The sequence below is a fragment of the Macaca fascicularis genome, chromosome 14 (assembly GCF_037993035.2).
Source record: "Macaca fascicularis isolate 582-1 chromosome 14, T2T-MFA8v1.1".
Lineage (NCBI taxonomy): Eukaryota > Metazoa > Chordata > Mammalia > Primates > Cercopithecidae > Macaca > Macaca fascicularis.
The window spans coordinates 25,000,007-25,016,452 of NC_088388.1; the positions used below are offsets into that span (position 1 = coordinate 25,000,007).

General features: G+C 37.4%; 1 protein-coding gene across 34 annotated transcripts in view; it reads left to right on the forward strand.

Annotated features, from left to right (window-relative positions):
- Window positions 1-16,446, forward strand: part of LRRC4C (leucine rich repeat containing 4C) — a 1,324,460-nt gene that overhangs the window by 697,922 nt on the left and 610,092 nt on the right. The window contains exon 6 of one of the 34 annotated variants that reach the window (XR_012423325.1): window positions 14,912-15,382. The exons of the other annotated variants lie outside the window; for them this stretch is intronic. The gene's annotated coding sequence lies outside the window, so the exon portion shown is untranslated. Of the gene's footprint in view, window positions 1-14,911; window positions 15,383-16,446 lie in introns of those variants that run through there. 34 annotated transcript variants of the gene reach the window in all.

A 16,446-nucleotide genomic window follows, 5' to 3' on the forward strand; every position in this document is an offset into this window, starting at 1 on the left:
GCGCAGTGGCTCATGCCTGCAATCCCAGCACTTTGGGAGGCCAAGGTGGGTGGATCACGAGGTCAGGAGATCGAGACCTTCCTGGCTAACCATCCTGGTTTAGTGAAACCCTGTTTCTACTAAAAATAGAAAAAATTATCCGGGCATGGTGGCAGGCGCCTGTAGTCCCAGCTACTCAGAAGGCTGAGGCAGGAGAATGGCGTGAACCTGGGAGGCGGAGCTTGCAGTGAGCTGAGATGGCGCCACTGCACTCCAGCCTGGGCGACAGAGTGAGACTCCATCTCAAAAAAAAAAGTTTATGCAGTGTTTGTATAAAATAAATACACCTATATATTTTGCATATACATTATATAAATATATAATTGTATATGTTGATTGTATAATATACATACACACATACACACACACATATCGTATTAGTCTTTTCTCATACTGCTACCCAAGACTGAATAATCTATAAAGAAAAGAGGTTTAATTGACTGACAGTTACACATGACTGGGGAGACCTAAGGAAACTTACAATGATGGCAGAAGAGGAGGCAGGCCCCTTCTTCACAAGGAAGCAGGAGACAGTGTGAATAGGAGAAATGCCAGATGCTTATAACACTATCAGATTTCATAAGAACTCACTCACTATCACAAGAACAGCATGGGGAAACCGCCCCCATGATGCAATCATCTCCCACTAGGTCTCTCCCTCAACTCTTAGGGATTACAATTCAAGATGAGTTTTGGGTGGGGACACAAAGTCTAACCATGTTACATATTTATTACACAAATATATAATTGTATATATTGAATGTATATAACTGTATATATTACTTGTATATAGTTGATTTTTATATATGGTGTGAGATAAGGGTTATACACACACACATGCACATACACAGAAAGGAAGTGTATTCAGCCTTCAAAAAGAAGAAAATCCTGTCATTTGCAACAGTGTGTTTGAATCTGAAGGACATCAATATAGTTAATATGGGAATATATAATATAGTATTGTGTAGGTGAAATTTGCTAAGAAGGTAGATCTCAGATCTTCTCACCACATACACACACACACACACACACAATGGTAATTATGTGTGGTGACGGATATGTCACTTAGTTTGATTATGGTAATCATTTCACAAAGTATATCAAAACATCACATTGTACCCCAAAGTAGATTCAATTATTGTCAATTGCATCTCGTTAAAGCTGAAGAAAAAAAAGTCCTGCACTGGGTAGTGTGGGGTGGAGAGTATTTTACTCAGCCAGTAAGAATAAAGGTGGAAGTTACAATGCAAAGGGAAAAAGGAGTCAAAAGATTAGTAATAGAAGTTTCTGACTATGATGGTCTTAAGAAAAATGTCTATCAATTCAATGCCTAAGGAAGTATCCATTCTAAATACGTGAAGATAAATTTATCTCCATTTTAAAAGACTTTGGGGAGAGTCAAAATTCTGTGTCTCCAAATGATGTATTTTGGCTCTATTATAGACTATATTGTATATATTGATTGTATATAATTGTATATATTAATTGAATATAGTTGACTTTTGTGCCCTGAACATTTCCCTTAACCTTTTCAATTTACACTTTGGCTATAAAGTGAATCATCTATACTCTGTATTAGTCAGAATCCTCCAGAGAGACATTAGCAGTAGAGAGCTAAGTAAATAGAAAGAGATAGAAATATATGAAAGGAGATTTATTTGGAGAATTGATTCATGTGATTATGGAGGCTGAGAAGTCTGACAAAAGGCTATCTGCAAACTGAGAACCCTGGGAGGGCAATATCATGGTTCACTCCAAGTCTGAAAGCCTCAGAAAAAGAGAAGCTAGGTCTTATGTTTAAGTCCTTAATACATCTTGAGTTAATTTTTGTATAAGGTGTAAGGAAGGGGTCCAGTTTCAGTTTTCTGCATATGGCTAGCCAATTTTCCCAACACTATTTATTAGATAGGGAATCCTTTCCCCATTGCTTGTTTTGGTCAGGTTTGTCAAAGATCAGATGGTTGTAGATGTGTGGTGTTATTTCTGAGGTCTCTGTTCTGTTCCATTGGTCTATATATCTGTTTTAGTACCAGTGCCATGCTGTTTTGATTACTGTAGCTTTGTAATATACTTTGAAGTCAGGTAGCTTGATGCCTCCATCTTTGTTCTTTTTGCTTAGGATTGTCTTGCCTATACAGGCTCTTTTTTGGTTCCAGATGAAATTTAAAGTGGTTTTTTTCTAATTCTGTAAAGAAAGTCAATGGTAGCTTGATGGATATAGCATTAAATCTATAAATTACCTTGGGCAGTATGGCCATTTTCACAATATTGATTCTTCCTATCCATGAGCATGGAATGTTGGAATGTTTTTCCATTTGTTTGTGTCCTCTCTTATTTCCTTGAGCACTGGTTTGTAGTTCTCCTTGAAGATATCCTTCACATCACTTGTAAGTTGGATTCCTAGGTATTTTATTCTCTTTGTAGCAATTGTGAATGGGAGGTTACTCATGATTTGGCTCTCTGTTTTCTTATTATTGGTGTATAGGAATGCTTGTGATATTTGCACATTCATTTTGTATCCTGAGACTTTGCTGAAGTTGCTTATCAGCTTAAGGGGATTTTGGGCTGAGATGATGGGGTTTTCTAAATATACAATCATGTCATCTGCAAAGAGAGACAATTTGATTTTCTCTCTTCCTATTCAAATACACTTTATTTTTTTCTCTTTCCTAAATGCCCTGGCTGGAAATTCCAATACTATATTAAATAGGAGTGGTGAGGGAGGGCATCCTTGTCTTATGCCAGTTTTCAAAGGGAATGCTTCCAGATTTTGCCCATTCAGTATGATACTGGCTGTGGGTTTGTCATAAATAGCTCTTATTATATTGAGATACATTCCATCAATACCTAGTTTATTGAGAGTTTTTAGCACAAAGCCGTGTTGAATTTTATCGAAGGCCTTTTCTGCATCTATTGAGATAAACCATAAAAAACACAGAAGAAAACTAGGCAATACCATTTAAGACATAGGCATGGGCAAAGACTTTATTACTAAAACACCAAAAGCAATGGCAACCAAAGCCAAAATTGACAAAAGGAATCTAATTAAACTAAAGAGCTTCTGCACAGCAAAAGAAACTATCATCAGAGTGAACAGGAAACCTACAGAATGGGAGAAAATGTTTGCAATCTATCCATCTGACAACAGGCTGATATTGAGAATCTACAAAGAACTTGAACAAATTTATAAGAAAAAAAAACAAGCCCATCAAAAAGTGGGCAAAGGATATGAACAGACACATCTCAAAAGATGACATTTACGTGGCCAACAAACATTAAACACAGTTCATCATCATTGGTCATTAGAGAAATGCAAATCAAAACCACAGTGAGATACTATCTCACACCAGTTAAAATGACAATCATTAAAAAGTCAGGAAACAACAGGTGCTGGAGAGGATGTGGAGAAATAGGAACACTTTTACATTGTTGGTGGGAGTGTAAACTAGTTCACCCATTGTGGAAGACAGTGTGGCGATTCCTCAAAGATCTAGAACTAGAAATACCATTTGACCCAACCATCCCATTACTGGGTATATATCCAAAGGATTATAAATCATTCTACTACAAAAACACATGCACACATATGTTTATTGCAGCATTGTTCACAATAGCAAAGACTGGAACCACCCAAATGCCCATTAATGATAGACTGAATTAAGAAAATGTGGCCCATATATACCATGGAATACTATGCAACCATAAAAAAAGGATGAGTTCATGTCCTTTGCAGGGACATGGATGAAGCTGGAAACCATTCTTCTCAGCAAACTAACACAGGAACAGAAAACCAAACACCACATGTTCTCAGTTATAAGTGGGAGCTGAACAATGAGAACACAGGGACACGGGGAGGGGAACATCACACTCTGGGACCTGTTGTGGGGTGGGTGTAAGGAGAGGTATAGCATTAGGAGAAATACCTAATGTAAATGACTGGTTGATGGGTGCAAAAAACCACCATGGCAAGTGTATACCTATGTAACAAACCTGCACGTTCTGCACACATATCCCAGAACTTAAAGTATAATTTAAAAAAAAAAAAAAAAAGAAAAGAAAAAGAGAAGCTAATTATGTAATTCTCAGGTACAAGGCCAAATGCCCGAGCATGTGGAGGTCACTGATTTAAGTCCTGTATTCCCTAGATCAGGGACTCTGGAATTCTGATGTACAAGGGAAAGAGGAGGAGAGTGTCCCAGCTGCAGAAGAGAGAGAGAGAGAGAATCTTTTTCTCTCCATTTTTTTGTTTTGTTTTGTTTTGTTTTAAATGGGTCCCTAGCTGATTGAATGGTTCTTGTGCACATTGCGGGTAGATCTTCCCCACTCTGTCCACTGACTCACCTGCCATTCTCTTCTGGAAACACCCTCACAGACACACCCAAAAATAATGCTGTGCTCCTTCTTTAGGTATTCCTTAATTCCGTTATGTTGACACCTAAAATTAACCATCACACTTCCTGTTCAGGATTATCCTTGGACATCAAACTGGCTTTGAGATTTTTTTTTTTTTAGATTGTAAAGAAACATATGTTTCTTTATCCAAAGAATATTTTGTCTCCCTGTTAGTCATAATTGGCTATGTCATGTGATTCTCTCATACAATCACTTATGGTAGATCAACTAGTGCTTAATCTCATCTTTTAATTGAAATGGCATTGGCAGAGGGATCAGTTTTTAACCTCCAGTTTCTGTTAAATGTTTTCCGCAGGCGAATTTGCCAACCTGTGTAGCTCGTGGTTAAGTATGTATTCTTCCTTACTAGGTGAACGTGTACTCTTTTTGATTGTCTTTGGATCAGGTTTGGTTAGGTAGGGTGAGCAGGAGGGAAGAGAGAAGGAAAAATATCCATAAACAAGTTGAGCGGTTTCTGAAAGATATATTTAGGAATAAAGTTCAGTGTCTTTTAGAATTCTGTACAATACTGTCACTGTCAAACTCTATAGATTGTTTTTGGCTTACAGGGGGTTTAATAACTGTAGACTTCCCAACCCTTCAGACTCTAAGATAAATTCTGATTTGTCTTTTATTGTACTCACCTCCATATATTTTTTAAAAAAGCATTGATTTTAGGATATTTTAACCAATTATCTGACTTCCTTTACATTGTAGTTCATTTTAAAACATTTAGTTTTTTGACAATTGTAATGTCAGTTGCAAGTTGAAAGTCATAATTGCTGTTCTAATAATATTTTTAGGAATATCATTATAAGGGAAAGCATGGGCCTCTTTTTACTACCTAAAGTGATAATGGTACCCGTTTCCCAGGTAACAGTATGTCTCCAAATCCACCTATTCTGACTTACTTTTCTCAAAATTTAAGGATCCTGTCGTTCCTTGTAAACCCTAAGAAGACTGGGTTTTACCACTTATTGAATGACTTTGTATGTATTTTGGGGTCTTAGGGTCACAATGAATGAGTAATAGACATTTGAAGGGGCCAAATAGTAACTTTTCTGTAACTAAGTCCCTATTAGAATCAGATCTATTTTAAAAGGTTGCTACTACATTAGTGGACAAGGCCAATGCCTAATGTTGGAACTGAGATTCATAAAGTCCGGCATAAAGGACTGGGCTTCATACTTTCTATCTGAGATAAAAGAGTCTTATCTTTAACTGTTAGCCTCATGAATGAGAAGAGATAGTATATGATTCAGGAAACTCATAATAAATCATCTAAACCCAATTATCTCTTTGGGTTGAAGTTCAGGCTAAGTGGGTTCAATCTGGATCCCAAATCAATTTTTAACATAAAAAATTGACAGATTTAACAAATATGTTTTTATAGTTCTACAGATACTATAAAGGTATATGGCAAATACTCCTTAATAAAATAATCTATATTCACAACTGGTTTTGGAGGCAGGCAGACATACATTCCAACCTTTGTGTGGGTAGTTACTAAGTGTGGATCCTTAGACCAGGTAGTTATATTAGAGTCCTTGTCCTTAAAATAGAAACCAAAGTATTTAGCATATAGTAAAGAGAGTTAAATGGGTTAAGAATGTCTCAACCTAATAAATGATCAACAAATGGTTAAAATATTCCACAAATAAAGATAGTAGAGCTGGACAAAGTAGTAAGTACTTTGCATACCTCATTTAGCATTCATAACAACCCTGGCAGTTGGGGTTTTTAATGTGCACTTTATACTTTCATATTGTTAACTTTAAAGAGAATAAATAAGTAGTTTTTGAAGCTCCAAAGTCACCGTAGTGAAAGTGATTATAAAAATGAAGGTAATGATTGTGATAGTGATGGACGTGATGTGGACTGAGGCTATGCATAGAATAGATATCAGACTATTTCCTTCATTATGTGTGATCTCTTTCTTCTAGCATGCCTTTTAGGGATGTGCAATCTCCCATGGAGTCTTGGCTCAGCGTGTAAAAGGAGTAAACTCAATAACAACTGCTTGAATTTACACTTAGTGTCACTTTAACTTCTGGAAGAAAGATGCTGAATTAGAAAAGCAAATACCAGAAAATGAACTAGAGAGACCACCATTCAGAAAGAAAATTACGGCTTAACCGTTGAGATTTTTGGCAGAGGCTTGCATTTTGGACGCCAATATTTACTTTTTTGGGAGAGCTTTCATCCAATTATTGTACCTCCTTGAGTAAGCTACAATTTGAGTTAGCTGGAAGATGATTTCTTTTCTGTTGGCAACGTGAGCGCCATACTTTTTTTTCTGATAATGGTTGCACAAACTGTTCAAAATTTTTGCCCTTAGGTGACCTTTACCCAGAGTTTAACTATAAGAACTTTACAAAATAATTAACAGAAGAAACGCAATTATAAAAACTTCTGTTGAAAATAAGCATTTAAACTCTTTTTTTTTTTTTTTTTCTGAGATGGAGTCTTGCTCAGTCGCCCAGACTGGAGTGCAGTGGCAAGATCTCGGCTCACTGCAAGCTCCACCTCCCGGGTTGACGCCATTCTCCTGCCTCAGCCTCCTGAGTAGCTGGGACTACGGGCACCCCCCACCACACCCCGGCTAATTTTTATATTTTTAGTAGAGATGGGGTTTCACCATGTTAGCCAGGATGGTCTCGATCTCCTGACCTCGTGATCCACCCGCCTCAGCCTCCCAAAGTGCTGGGATTATAGGCGTGAGTCACTGCGCCTAGCCTAAACTTTATTTTTTCTTTTTGTATATTACTACTTTACTTCCCATGAAAGGAGGTGTTCCTAGGATAGAAGATTGTTTGCTTGATTTTTTGAAGAACTTTTCAAAAAAGGTCCATGCAAACAACTAACAATATTTAGTGTTGTGTTGTAGTCGTCAGAAGACTCAATTCATAGAGTAATGAAGCACCTTTCATTTAATAAACTAAAAAAAAAAAAAAGAAGCTGTTTACTTTTGTTAACCGTGACCCACTAATGAGATGCCATTTTATTCCCGATCTGTTTCTGATTACGTCTATGACTTTTAGTTTCCAAGGCTGTTCTGTTCATAGCACATTATAGTGGCAGAGATTTTGTTGTTTGTATTCAATTTGAACCAATACATTTTCCACATGTAAAGTAGATGAAAGAGAAATGCCTTGAAGGTGAAGAGGTAAAGAAAGAATAATGTCATCATGGGAGTGTACTAGGCCATTCTTGCATTGCTATAAAGGAATACCTGAGACTGGGTAATTTATAAAGGAAAGAAATTTAATTGTCTCATGGTTCAGCAGGCTGTACAAGCATGGTACCAGCATCTGCTTGGGAGACCTTAGCGAGCATTTACTTACGGCAGAAGGTAAAGCTGGAGCAGTCATGTCACGTGGCCAGAGCAGGAGCAAGGTGCGGTGGAGGGAGGAGGTGCCACACACTTTTTAAAATTTATTTATTTATTTATTTTTATTTCATTTTATTTTATTTGTTTATTTTTTGAGACGGAGTCTCGCTCTGTCACCCAGGCAGGAGTACAGTGGCACGATCTCAGCTCACTGCAAGCTCTGCCTCCTGGGTTCCTCCGCCATTCTCCTGCCTCAGCCTCCCGAGTAGCTGGGACTACAGAGGCCCACCACCACGCCCAGCTAATTTTTTGTACTTTAGTAGAGACGGGGTTTCACCAGGTTAGCCAGGATGGTCTCAATCTCCTGACCTGGTGATCCGCCTGCCTTGGCATCCCAAAGTGCTGGGATTTCAGGTGTGAGCCATCAGGCCTGGCCTGCTACACACGTTTAAACAACCAAATCTCGCGAGAACTCATTCACTATCACAAGATGAGAGATCTCATCACATCATTAGAGATCCACCCCCTTGACACAAACACCTCCCAGCAGGCCCTCCAGCCAACACGGGGGATCACATTTCAACATGTGATTTGGCAGGGACACAGATCCAAACTATCAGGAAGTAAAAAGTAAACATGATATTAAGCAGAAAAGGTGGGGTTCACTTTAGGTGGAGGCTGTGACAAATCTAAATGAAGGCACTCAGAATGAAGGTAACACTCAATTGTCCACAGGCAACACAAATGTTTGTAATAATTCATAGCCTCAGTCAGATTAATTTCATCTTTCAAATGTTATAATTAAGTTCAAAGTCAAATGACAAAATCTGATTGAGCCTCTGTGATAAACAAAAGAGATGATGTGTTGGACCAGACATTAGGATAACTGGGTTCTTGCACTATTTTAAATTATTTTTCTGGGTGAATTTATTCAAGTCATCTATTGTCTTTAAGTCTCAGTTTATTTAGGATATGATGAAAGCTGGTTTATAGGCCTTCCATGGTCTCTTCAACCTCAAAACTTTAAACCTATATCTCTATGGAAATATATTCCCCATTTCTATCTTATTGAGGAATATACTAAGATACTATTTGTATGCATAATATTTGGGGCTCTATGTGGTTAAATAACAGGAAAAATGTAGTGGTTGAGACACCTTTTATTTTGAGGAATTCATAGGTCCTACAGTTAGTTGGTCAAATTTCTTAATATTTGAAGTTATTTTCAGCATCTGTCTATACTTGCCATTTGTTTTCACAGTATAGTAGGAACTTGTTGAAGAATATTAAGTATAAAAATGATATGATTCCACCATTATAAAAAAAAACATAGGTTTATCTACTATGAATGATCTTATATGAAGGTATAATTCTAAAAAGATTATGTGGTTAGAAGGGATTCTCAGAGGAGGTGAGATTTTTAAAGTCCATAAGTGAAACCAATGAATTTTCAGTGTGTGAGTGGAGGAAGTTATGACATGTAAGAAAGAATGTCTGTCCTTAGGCATTGATCAGAGATCAGGCAAATGTTGGGTGAGAACTGGAACACAGGATTTTAAGTACAGGTTTTTGGGAATGATCTTTCCTCCATATCATGCTGTGTAAGGCAAGATCATAAACAGAAACCATGGAGTTCAGGCAATATCAGGACCTGAAGCTGGCATGATGAGTAGTAGTCCAGAAAAGGAGTCAAAAGGGTCTGAATTGAGATATTTTTACAAGAAAAATGAGAAAGAATAAAAATATACCACAGGAGTTACTTCTGTCTTGCCATCAGATGTCAGCAATTTAGATTCTTCAGTGTCATCCATAGTGCTCAGTACTTTTATTTTGGCTTAATGACTGTAAAATATTAATAGTGGCATTAGACATTGCAACATGTGCTAGTTTGCATCAAAATACACTAATTTAGACTAAAATATGCCAACAATAATTATTTTGGAACCAATTGAACACATGTTTTTACAATAATTTATTATATATTTTTATTTCAATTTTTATTTTAGATATAGGGGGTACATGTGCAGTTTTATTACACAGGTATATTGCACGATGCTAAGGTTTAAGCTTCTATTGATTCTGTCACCCAGGTAGTGAAGATAATATTCAATAGAAAATTTTTCAGTACTTTCCCCTCCCTACCTCCCTCCCTCTATTTGGTCCCCACGATCTATTTTTTCCATCTTTCTGTTAATGTGTACCCAAGAATTAGTTCCCATGTTTGGGAATATGCAATATTTGGTTTTCTCCTTCTATGTTAATTCATTTAGGATAATGACCTCCAGCTGCATCCATATAGCTGAAAATGACAAGATTTCATTCATTTTTATGGTTGTATAGTATTCCATGGTGTATATGCACATTTTTATTATCTAATCCATTGTTGATGTGCACCTAGGTTTATTCCATGACTTTGCTATTGTGAATAGTATAGCAATGAACATACAAGTACTTGTGTCTTTTTGATAAAATGATTTTTTTTTTTTTTTTTTTTTTTTTTTTGAGAGGGAGTCTGGCTCTGTCTCCCAGGCCAGACTGCAGTGGTGCGATCTCGGCTCATTGCAAGTTCCGCCTCCCTGGTTCACGCCATTCTCCTGCCTCAGTCTTCTGAGTAGCTGGGACTACAGGCGCTCACCACTACATCCAGCTAATTTTTTCTATTTTGTTGTTGTTGTTTAAGTAGATACGGGGTTTCACCATGTTAGCCAGGATGGTCTCAGTCTCCTGACCTTGTGATCCTCCCGCCTCGGCCTCCCAAAGTGCTATGATTACAGGCTTGAGCCACCGCATCTGGCCAAAATGATTTCTTTTCTTTTGGCATATACCCAGTAATGGGGTTTCTGGGTCAAATAGGAGTTCTATTTTTAATTCTTTGAGAAATCTCCAAATTGCTTTCTACAGGGGCTGAACTGATATATATTCCCACCAACAGCGTATTCCCATTTCTTTTTCCACAACTTTGCTGACATCAGTTATTTTTTGAGTTTTTAATGATAGCCATGCTAACTGTTGAAAGATAGTACCTCATAGAGGTTTTGATTTGTATTTCACTTATGATTCATGATGTTGATTATTTTTCTTGTGAGTCTCACTCTGTCTTCCTGTGAGTCTCACTCTGTCACCCAGGCTGGGGAGCAGTGGCACAATCTTGGCTCGCTGAAGCCTCTGCCTCCTGGGTTCAAGCAATTATCCTGCCTCTGCCTCCCCAGTAACTGGAACTCATTTTTACCACACTTGGCTCATTTTTGTATTTTTAGTAGAGTTAGGGTTTTGCCATGTTGGCCAGGCTGGTTTCAAACTCCTGACCTCAGGTGATCCGCCCATCTGATCTTCCTAAAATGCTGGGATTACAGGCATGAGTCATCTCACCCAGCCTTATATGTCTTCTTTTGAGAAGTATCTGTTCATGTTCTTTGCCTGCTTTTAATAGGGTTATATGTTTTCTCTTATTGCTTTAAGTGCCTTATAGGTTCTGGTTATCAATCCTCTGTTGAATGCACAGTTTGTAAATATATTCTCCCATTTTATATGCTGTCGGTTTGCTCTGTTGATAGTTTCTTTTGCTGTGCAGAAGCTCTTTAGTTTAATTAGGCTCCAATTTTTCTTTCATTTGTTTTTGAGGACCTAGTTATAAATTATTTGCTCAGGCTGATGTTCTGAAGAGTGTTTCCTAGGTTTTCTTCTAGGATTTTTATAGTCTGAAGTCTTACATTTAAGTATTTAATTCATCTTGAGTTAATTTTTATATATGGTGAAAAGTAGGGGTTCTTTTTCATTCTTCTGCATATTGCTAGCCAGTTTTCCCAGTATAATTTGTTAATAGGGACTCCTTCCCCTATTGCTTATTTTTGTCAACTTTTTTGAAGATCAGTTAGTTTTAGGTATGTGGCTTTATTTCTGGGTTCTGTATTCTGTTCCATTGGTCTAAGTGTCTAGTTTTGTACCCATATCATGCTGTTTTAGTTACTGGAGCCTTATAGTATAGTTTGAAGTATGGCAAATGTGATGCCTTTGTCTTTGATCTCAAGTCTCAATTATGTCTCAAATCTCAACTATGATTTATTTCAGCAGTATTTTCTAGTTCTCCTTGTAGAGATGTTTTTCCTTCTTGGTTAGATACATTTCTAGTTAATTTTTTTGTGGCTATTGTAAATGGGATTGCTTTCTTTATTTGGCTCTCAGATTGAATATTTTTAATGTACAGAAAGGCTACTGATATTTGTATATTGATTTTGTATACTGAAACTTTACCTAAGTTATTTATCAGGCCTAGGAGCCTCTTGGCAGAGTTTTTAGGGTTTTTAAAGTACAGAATCATATAATCACTAAAGAAAGATAATTTGACTTTCTTTTTTTTTCCTATTTGGATGACTTTTATTTCTTTCTCTTGTCTGATTGCTCTTGCTTGGATTTCCAGTACTATGTTGAATAGGAGCATGGAGAGTGGGCATCCTTGTCTTTTCCAGTTTTTAAGGGGAATGCTTCCAGCTTTTTCCCATTCAGTATGATGTTGGCTGTGGCCTTGACAAAGATGCCTCTTATTATTTAGAAATATGTTCCTTCCATGTTTAGTTTCTTGAGGGTTTTTAATCATGAAAGGATGTTGGATTTTACAGAAAGCTTTCCTGTATCTATTGAAATGATCATATGTTTTTTCTATGTTGAACCAATCTTGCTTCCCAGGCATGAAGGCTACTTGATTGTGGCAAATTAAATTTTGATGTGCTCCTGGATTCAATTTGCTAGCAATTGTTGAGAACTTTTGCATCTGTGATCCTCATGGATAATATCCTGTAATTTGGCTATGAATCCACATGATCCAGGAATTTTTTTTTTTTTTTTTTTTTTTTTTTTTTTTTTTTTTTTTTGGTTGGTAGGTTTTTAAATTACTGACTCAATTTCAGAACTCACTATTGGTCTTTTCAGGATTTCAATTTCTTCCTGATTTAATTTTAGGAAATTTTGTGTTTCTGGGAATTTATCCATTTCCTCTATATTTTCTGGTTTGTGTGGATGTAGAAGTTTTCCTAATAACCTCTGAGGATCTTTTGTATTTCTGTAGGATTTGTTGTAATGTCACTTTTGTCATTTTGTTCCTGCAACACAGACTGAGTTTGTGGCTCACACATAAGTAGAAATTAACATAAGGCCAAACAGAAATTTTTCTCAGGCAAGATTTAATAGGCTTGCAGCTCAAGCAATCCAAGGGAGCAGCACATAGGAAAGAGATCCTGATGCTAGCTTTCTGAAGGGCTTGGCTACTTCATTTTTAAAAAGCTGAGATGAGAAAAGGAGTGATATGTAGGCAAGTACAGGCAGATAACTTTGAGCAGCTATGCAGTTTGATAACATGTTTCTTTATGTATTTTATGTGTCATTACCATGTTAAATCTCCACCCAGGGTATGATTTTTAGTATTATAATGAGATTATTATGAAGAAAATCTCAGTGAAAGATCATTGCTGGAGTCCACCTTGTCTTCAGCTGACTGGATCTTATCCAGTTCATTGGTTCTTTTTTTTTTTTTTTTTTTTTTTTTTTTTGAGACAGTGTCTCGCTCTGTCGCACAGGCTGGAGTGCAGTGGTGCAATCTCGGCTCGCTGCCTCACTGCAAGCTCCACCTCCCAGGTTCACGCCATTCTCCTACCTCAGCCTCCTGAGTAGCTGGGACTACAGGCGCCTGCCACCACGCCCAGCTAATTTTTTTTTTTTTGTATTTTTAGTAGAGACGGGATTTCACCATGTTAGCCAGGATGGTCTTGATCTCCTGACTTTGTGATCCGCCTGCCTTGGCCTCCCAGAATGCTGGGATTACCGTCGTAAGCCACCACACCCAGCCTTCAGTTCTTATGGAGAATGCCAGAGTCTCACTTCAGTAAATGTGGAAGATGGTCAGGTTCTTATCAGGAATGCTAGAGTCCTGCTCTACCAACCTTGAGAGGCATCACTTGAGGAGATAAATGGTTAGGCTCTTCCTTTATGATTAGGAAGTTAGCCTAGTCACCTAAGTTAAGACAGGGTAGTTTTCTCCTGCATGACTTGGGTCAGCTTGTTAATGGAGGCAAGAATGTAAAGAGATAAGGGAAGGAATCTTCATGGACATATAAGTCATGGGGTCTTGGTTGTCATATCCCTCTTCTGCCAAGACTGAGTCTCTTCTCTATATTGTTCCAATTTTAGATTGTGTTTATTTGTATCTTCTTTTTTTTCTTTGTAAATCTAGCTAACAGTCTATCAATCTTGTTTATCCTCTCAAACCAACTTTTGTTTTGTTAGTTCTTTGCGTGATTTTTGGGGGGTCTCAATTTCGGTTAAATCTAATCTGATTTTGTTTATTTACTTCTGTCTTGTTAGTTTTTGTTTATCTAGCTAGTACCTTTAGGTGTGATGTTAAGATTATTAATTTGAGATCTTTCTATGGCATTGATATAGGTATTTGGTGTTATAAACTTTCCTCTTAATATGACCTTTGTCACATCCCAGAGATATTGGTATGTAGTGTTTCTGTTTTCATTTATTTTCAATATTTTTTTATTTCTATTTTAATTTTGTTGTTCATGCAGATGTCATTCAGGAGCAAGTTGTTTAGATTTCATGCAGTTGTGTGGTTTTGAGAGTTCCTCTTTGTACTTATTTCTATTTTTATTTCACTCTGGTTCAATAGTATGCTTGCTATAATTTTGATTTTTTTAATTTATTGAGACTTGCTTTCTCACCAAGCACATGCTTGATCTTAGAGTATGCTCTGTGTGCTAATGAGAATAATGTATATTCTGTGGTTGTTGGGTGGAATATTCTGCCAATGTCTATTAGATCCAATTGGTCAAGTGTCAAATTGGGTCCAGAATCTTGTTGATAGTTTTCTTTCTCAATGATCTGTCTAATGCTGTCAGTGGGGTTTTGAAGTACATCACTATTATTGTTTAAGTATTTTTGTAGGTCTAGAATTACTTGTTTTATAAGTCTGAGTGCTCTGATATTGGTTGTGTATATATTTAGATAATTAAGCTTTCTTGTTGAATTGAACCCTTTATCATTATGTAATGACCTTCTTTGTCTTTTTTTTTTAACTGTTGATTTAACTTCTGTTTTTTCTGATACAAGAATACTAATCCTTGCTTTTTTAAAAATTTTCCATTTGCATTATAGATCTTTCTCCATCTCTTTACTTTGAGCCTGTGGGGTGTCATTACATGTGAGATGGGTCTCTCGAAGACAGCAGAAGGTTGAGTCATGTTTTTTAATCCTATCGTGTCCAGAATTGGTTCCTTCCGGTGGGTTGTTGGTCTCACTGACTTCAAGAATGAAGCTGTGGACCCTCACGGTGAGTGTAACAGTTCTTAAAGATGGTGTGTCCAGAGTTTGTTCCTTTAGATATTCAGATGTGTCCGGAGTTTTTCCTTCTGGTGGGTTCATAGTCTTGGTGACTTCAGGAGTGAAGCCACAGACCTTCGCAGTGTTACAGCTCTTAAAGGTGGTGCATATGCAGTTGTTTGTTCCTCCCGGTGGGTTCGTGGTCTTGCTCACTTCAGGAGTGAAACTGCAGACCTTTGCAATGAGTGTTACAGCTCTTAAAGGTGGTGGGGACCCAAAGAGTGAGCAGCAGCAATTTATTGTGAAGAGCGAAAGAACAAATCTTCCACATGGTGAAAGGACCAGAGCAGGTTGCCGGTGCTGGCACCGGTGGCCAGCTTTTATTCACTTCTTTGGCCCTGCCCACATCCTGCTGATTGGTCCATTTTACAGAGTACTGATTGGTCCATTTTACACAATGCTGAATGCTCCGTTTTTACAGAGTGCTGATTGGTGCGTTTACAAACCTTTAGCTAGACACAGAGCACTGATTGGTGTGTTTACAATCCTTTAGCTAGACAGAAAAGTTCTCCAAGTCCGCACAGGACTCAGAAGTCCAGCCAGCTGCACCTCTCACTATTTGCCACTCTCTGTCTTTTAAGTGGGTGTTTAGACTATTTGCATTCACGCTTAACATTGATACGTGAGGATTTTTCTCCTGTCATGGTAGTGTTAGCTGGTTGCTTTGTAGTCTCCATTGTATAATTGCTTTATGGAGTCTGTGGATAATGTACTTAGGTATGTTTTTGTGGTAGGAGGTGTAATTTTCTCCTTTCCATATTTAGAAATCCCTTAAGTGTCTCTTATGAGACCAGTCTAGTGGTAACAAATTTCGTTAGCAATTGTTTGTCTGCAAAAGATTTTATTTCTCCTTTGCTTATCAGGCTTGGTTTGTCAGGATATAAAATTTTTGGTTGAAATTTCTTTTCTCTAAGAACGCTAAAAATAGGCCCCCAGTCACTTCAGACTTCTGAGGTTTCTGCTGAGAAATCTGCTGTTAGCCTGATGGGGTTTTCTTTATAGGTGATATGATGCTTTCTCTAGCTGCCTTATAGATTTTTTTTTTTTTTTTTTGCGTTAATCTTAGAAAGTCTGATGACTATGTGTCTTGGGGATGATTGTCTTGTATAGTATCCTGCAGGGGTTACCTGAATTCTTCGTATTCACCCGTTGACCTCTTTAGTGAGATTTGGGAAATTTTTATGGATTATGTCCTCAAATATGCTTTCGAAGTTGGTTACTCTCTCTTCTTCTCCCTCAGAAATGCCAATGAGTCATAGGTTTGGTCACTTTACATAATTCCATGTTTCCTGGAGGTTTTTCTCATATTT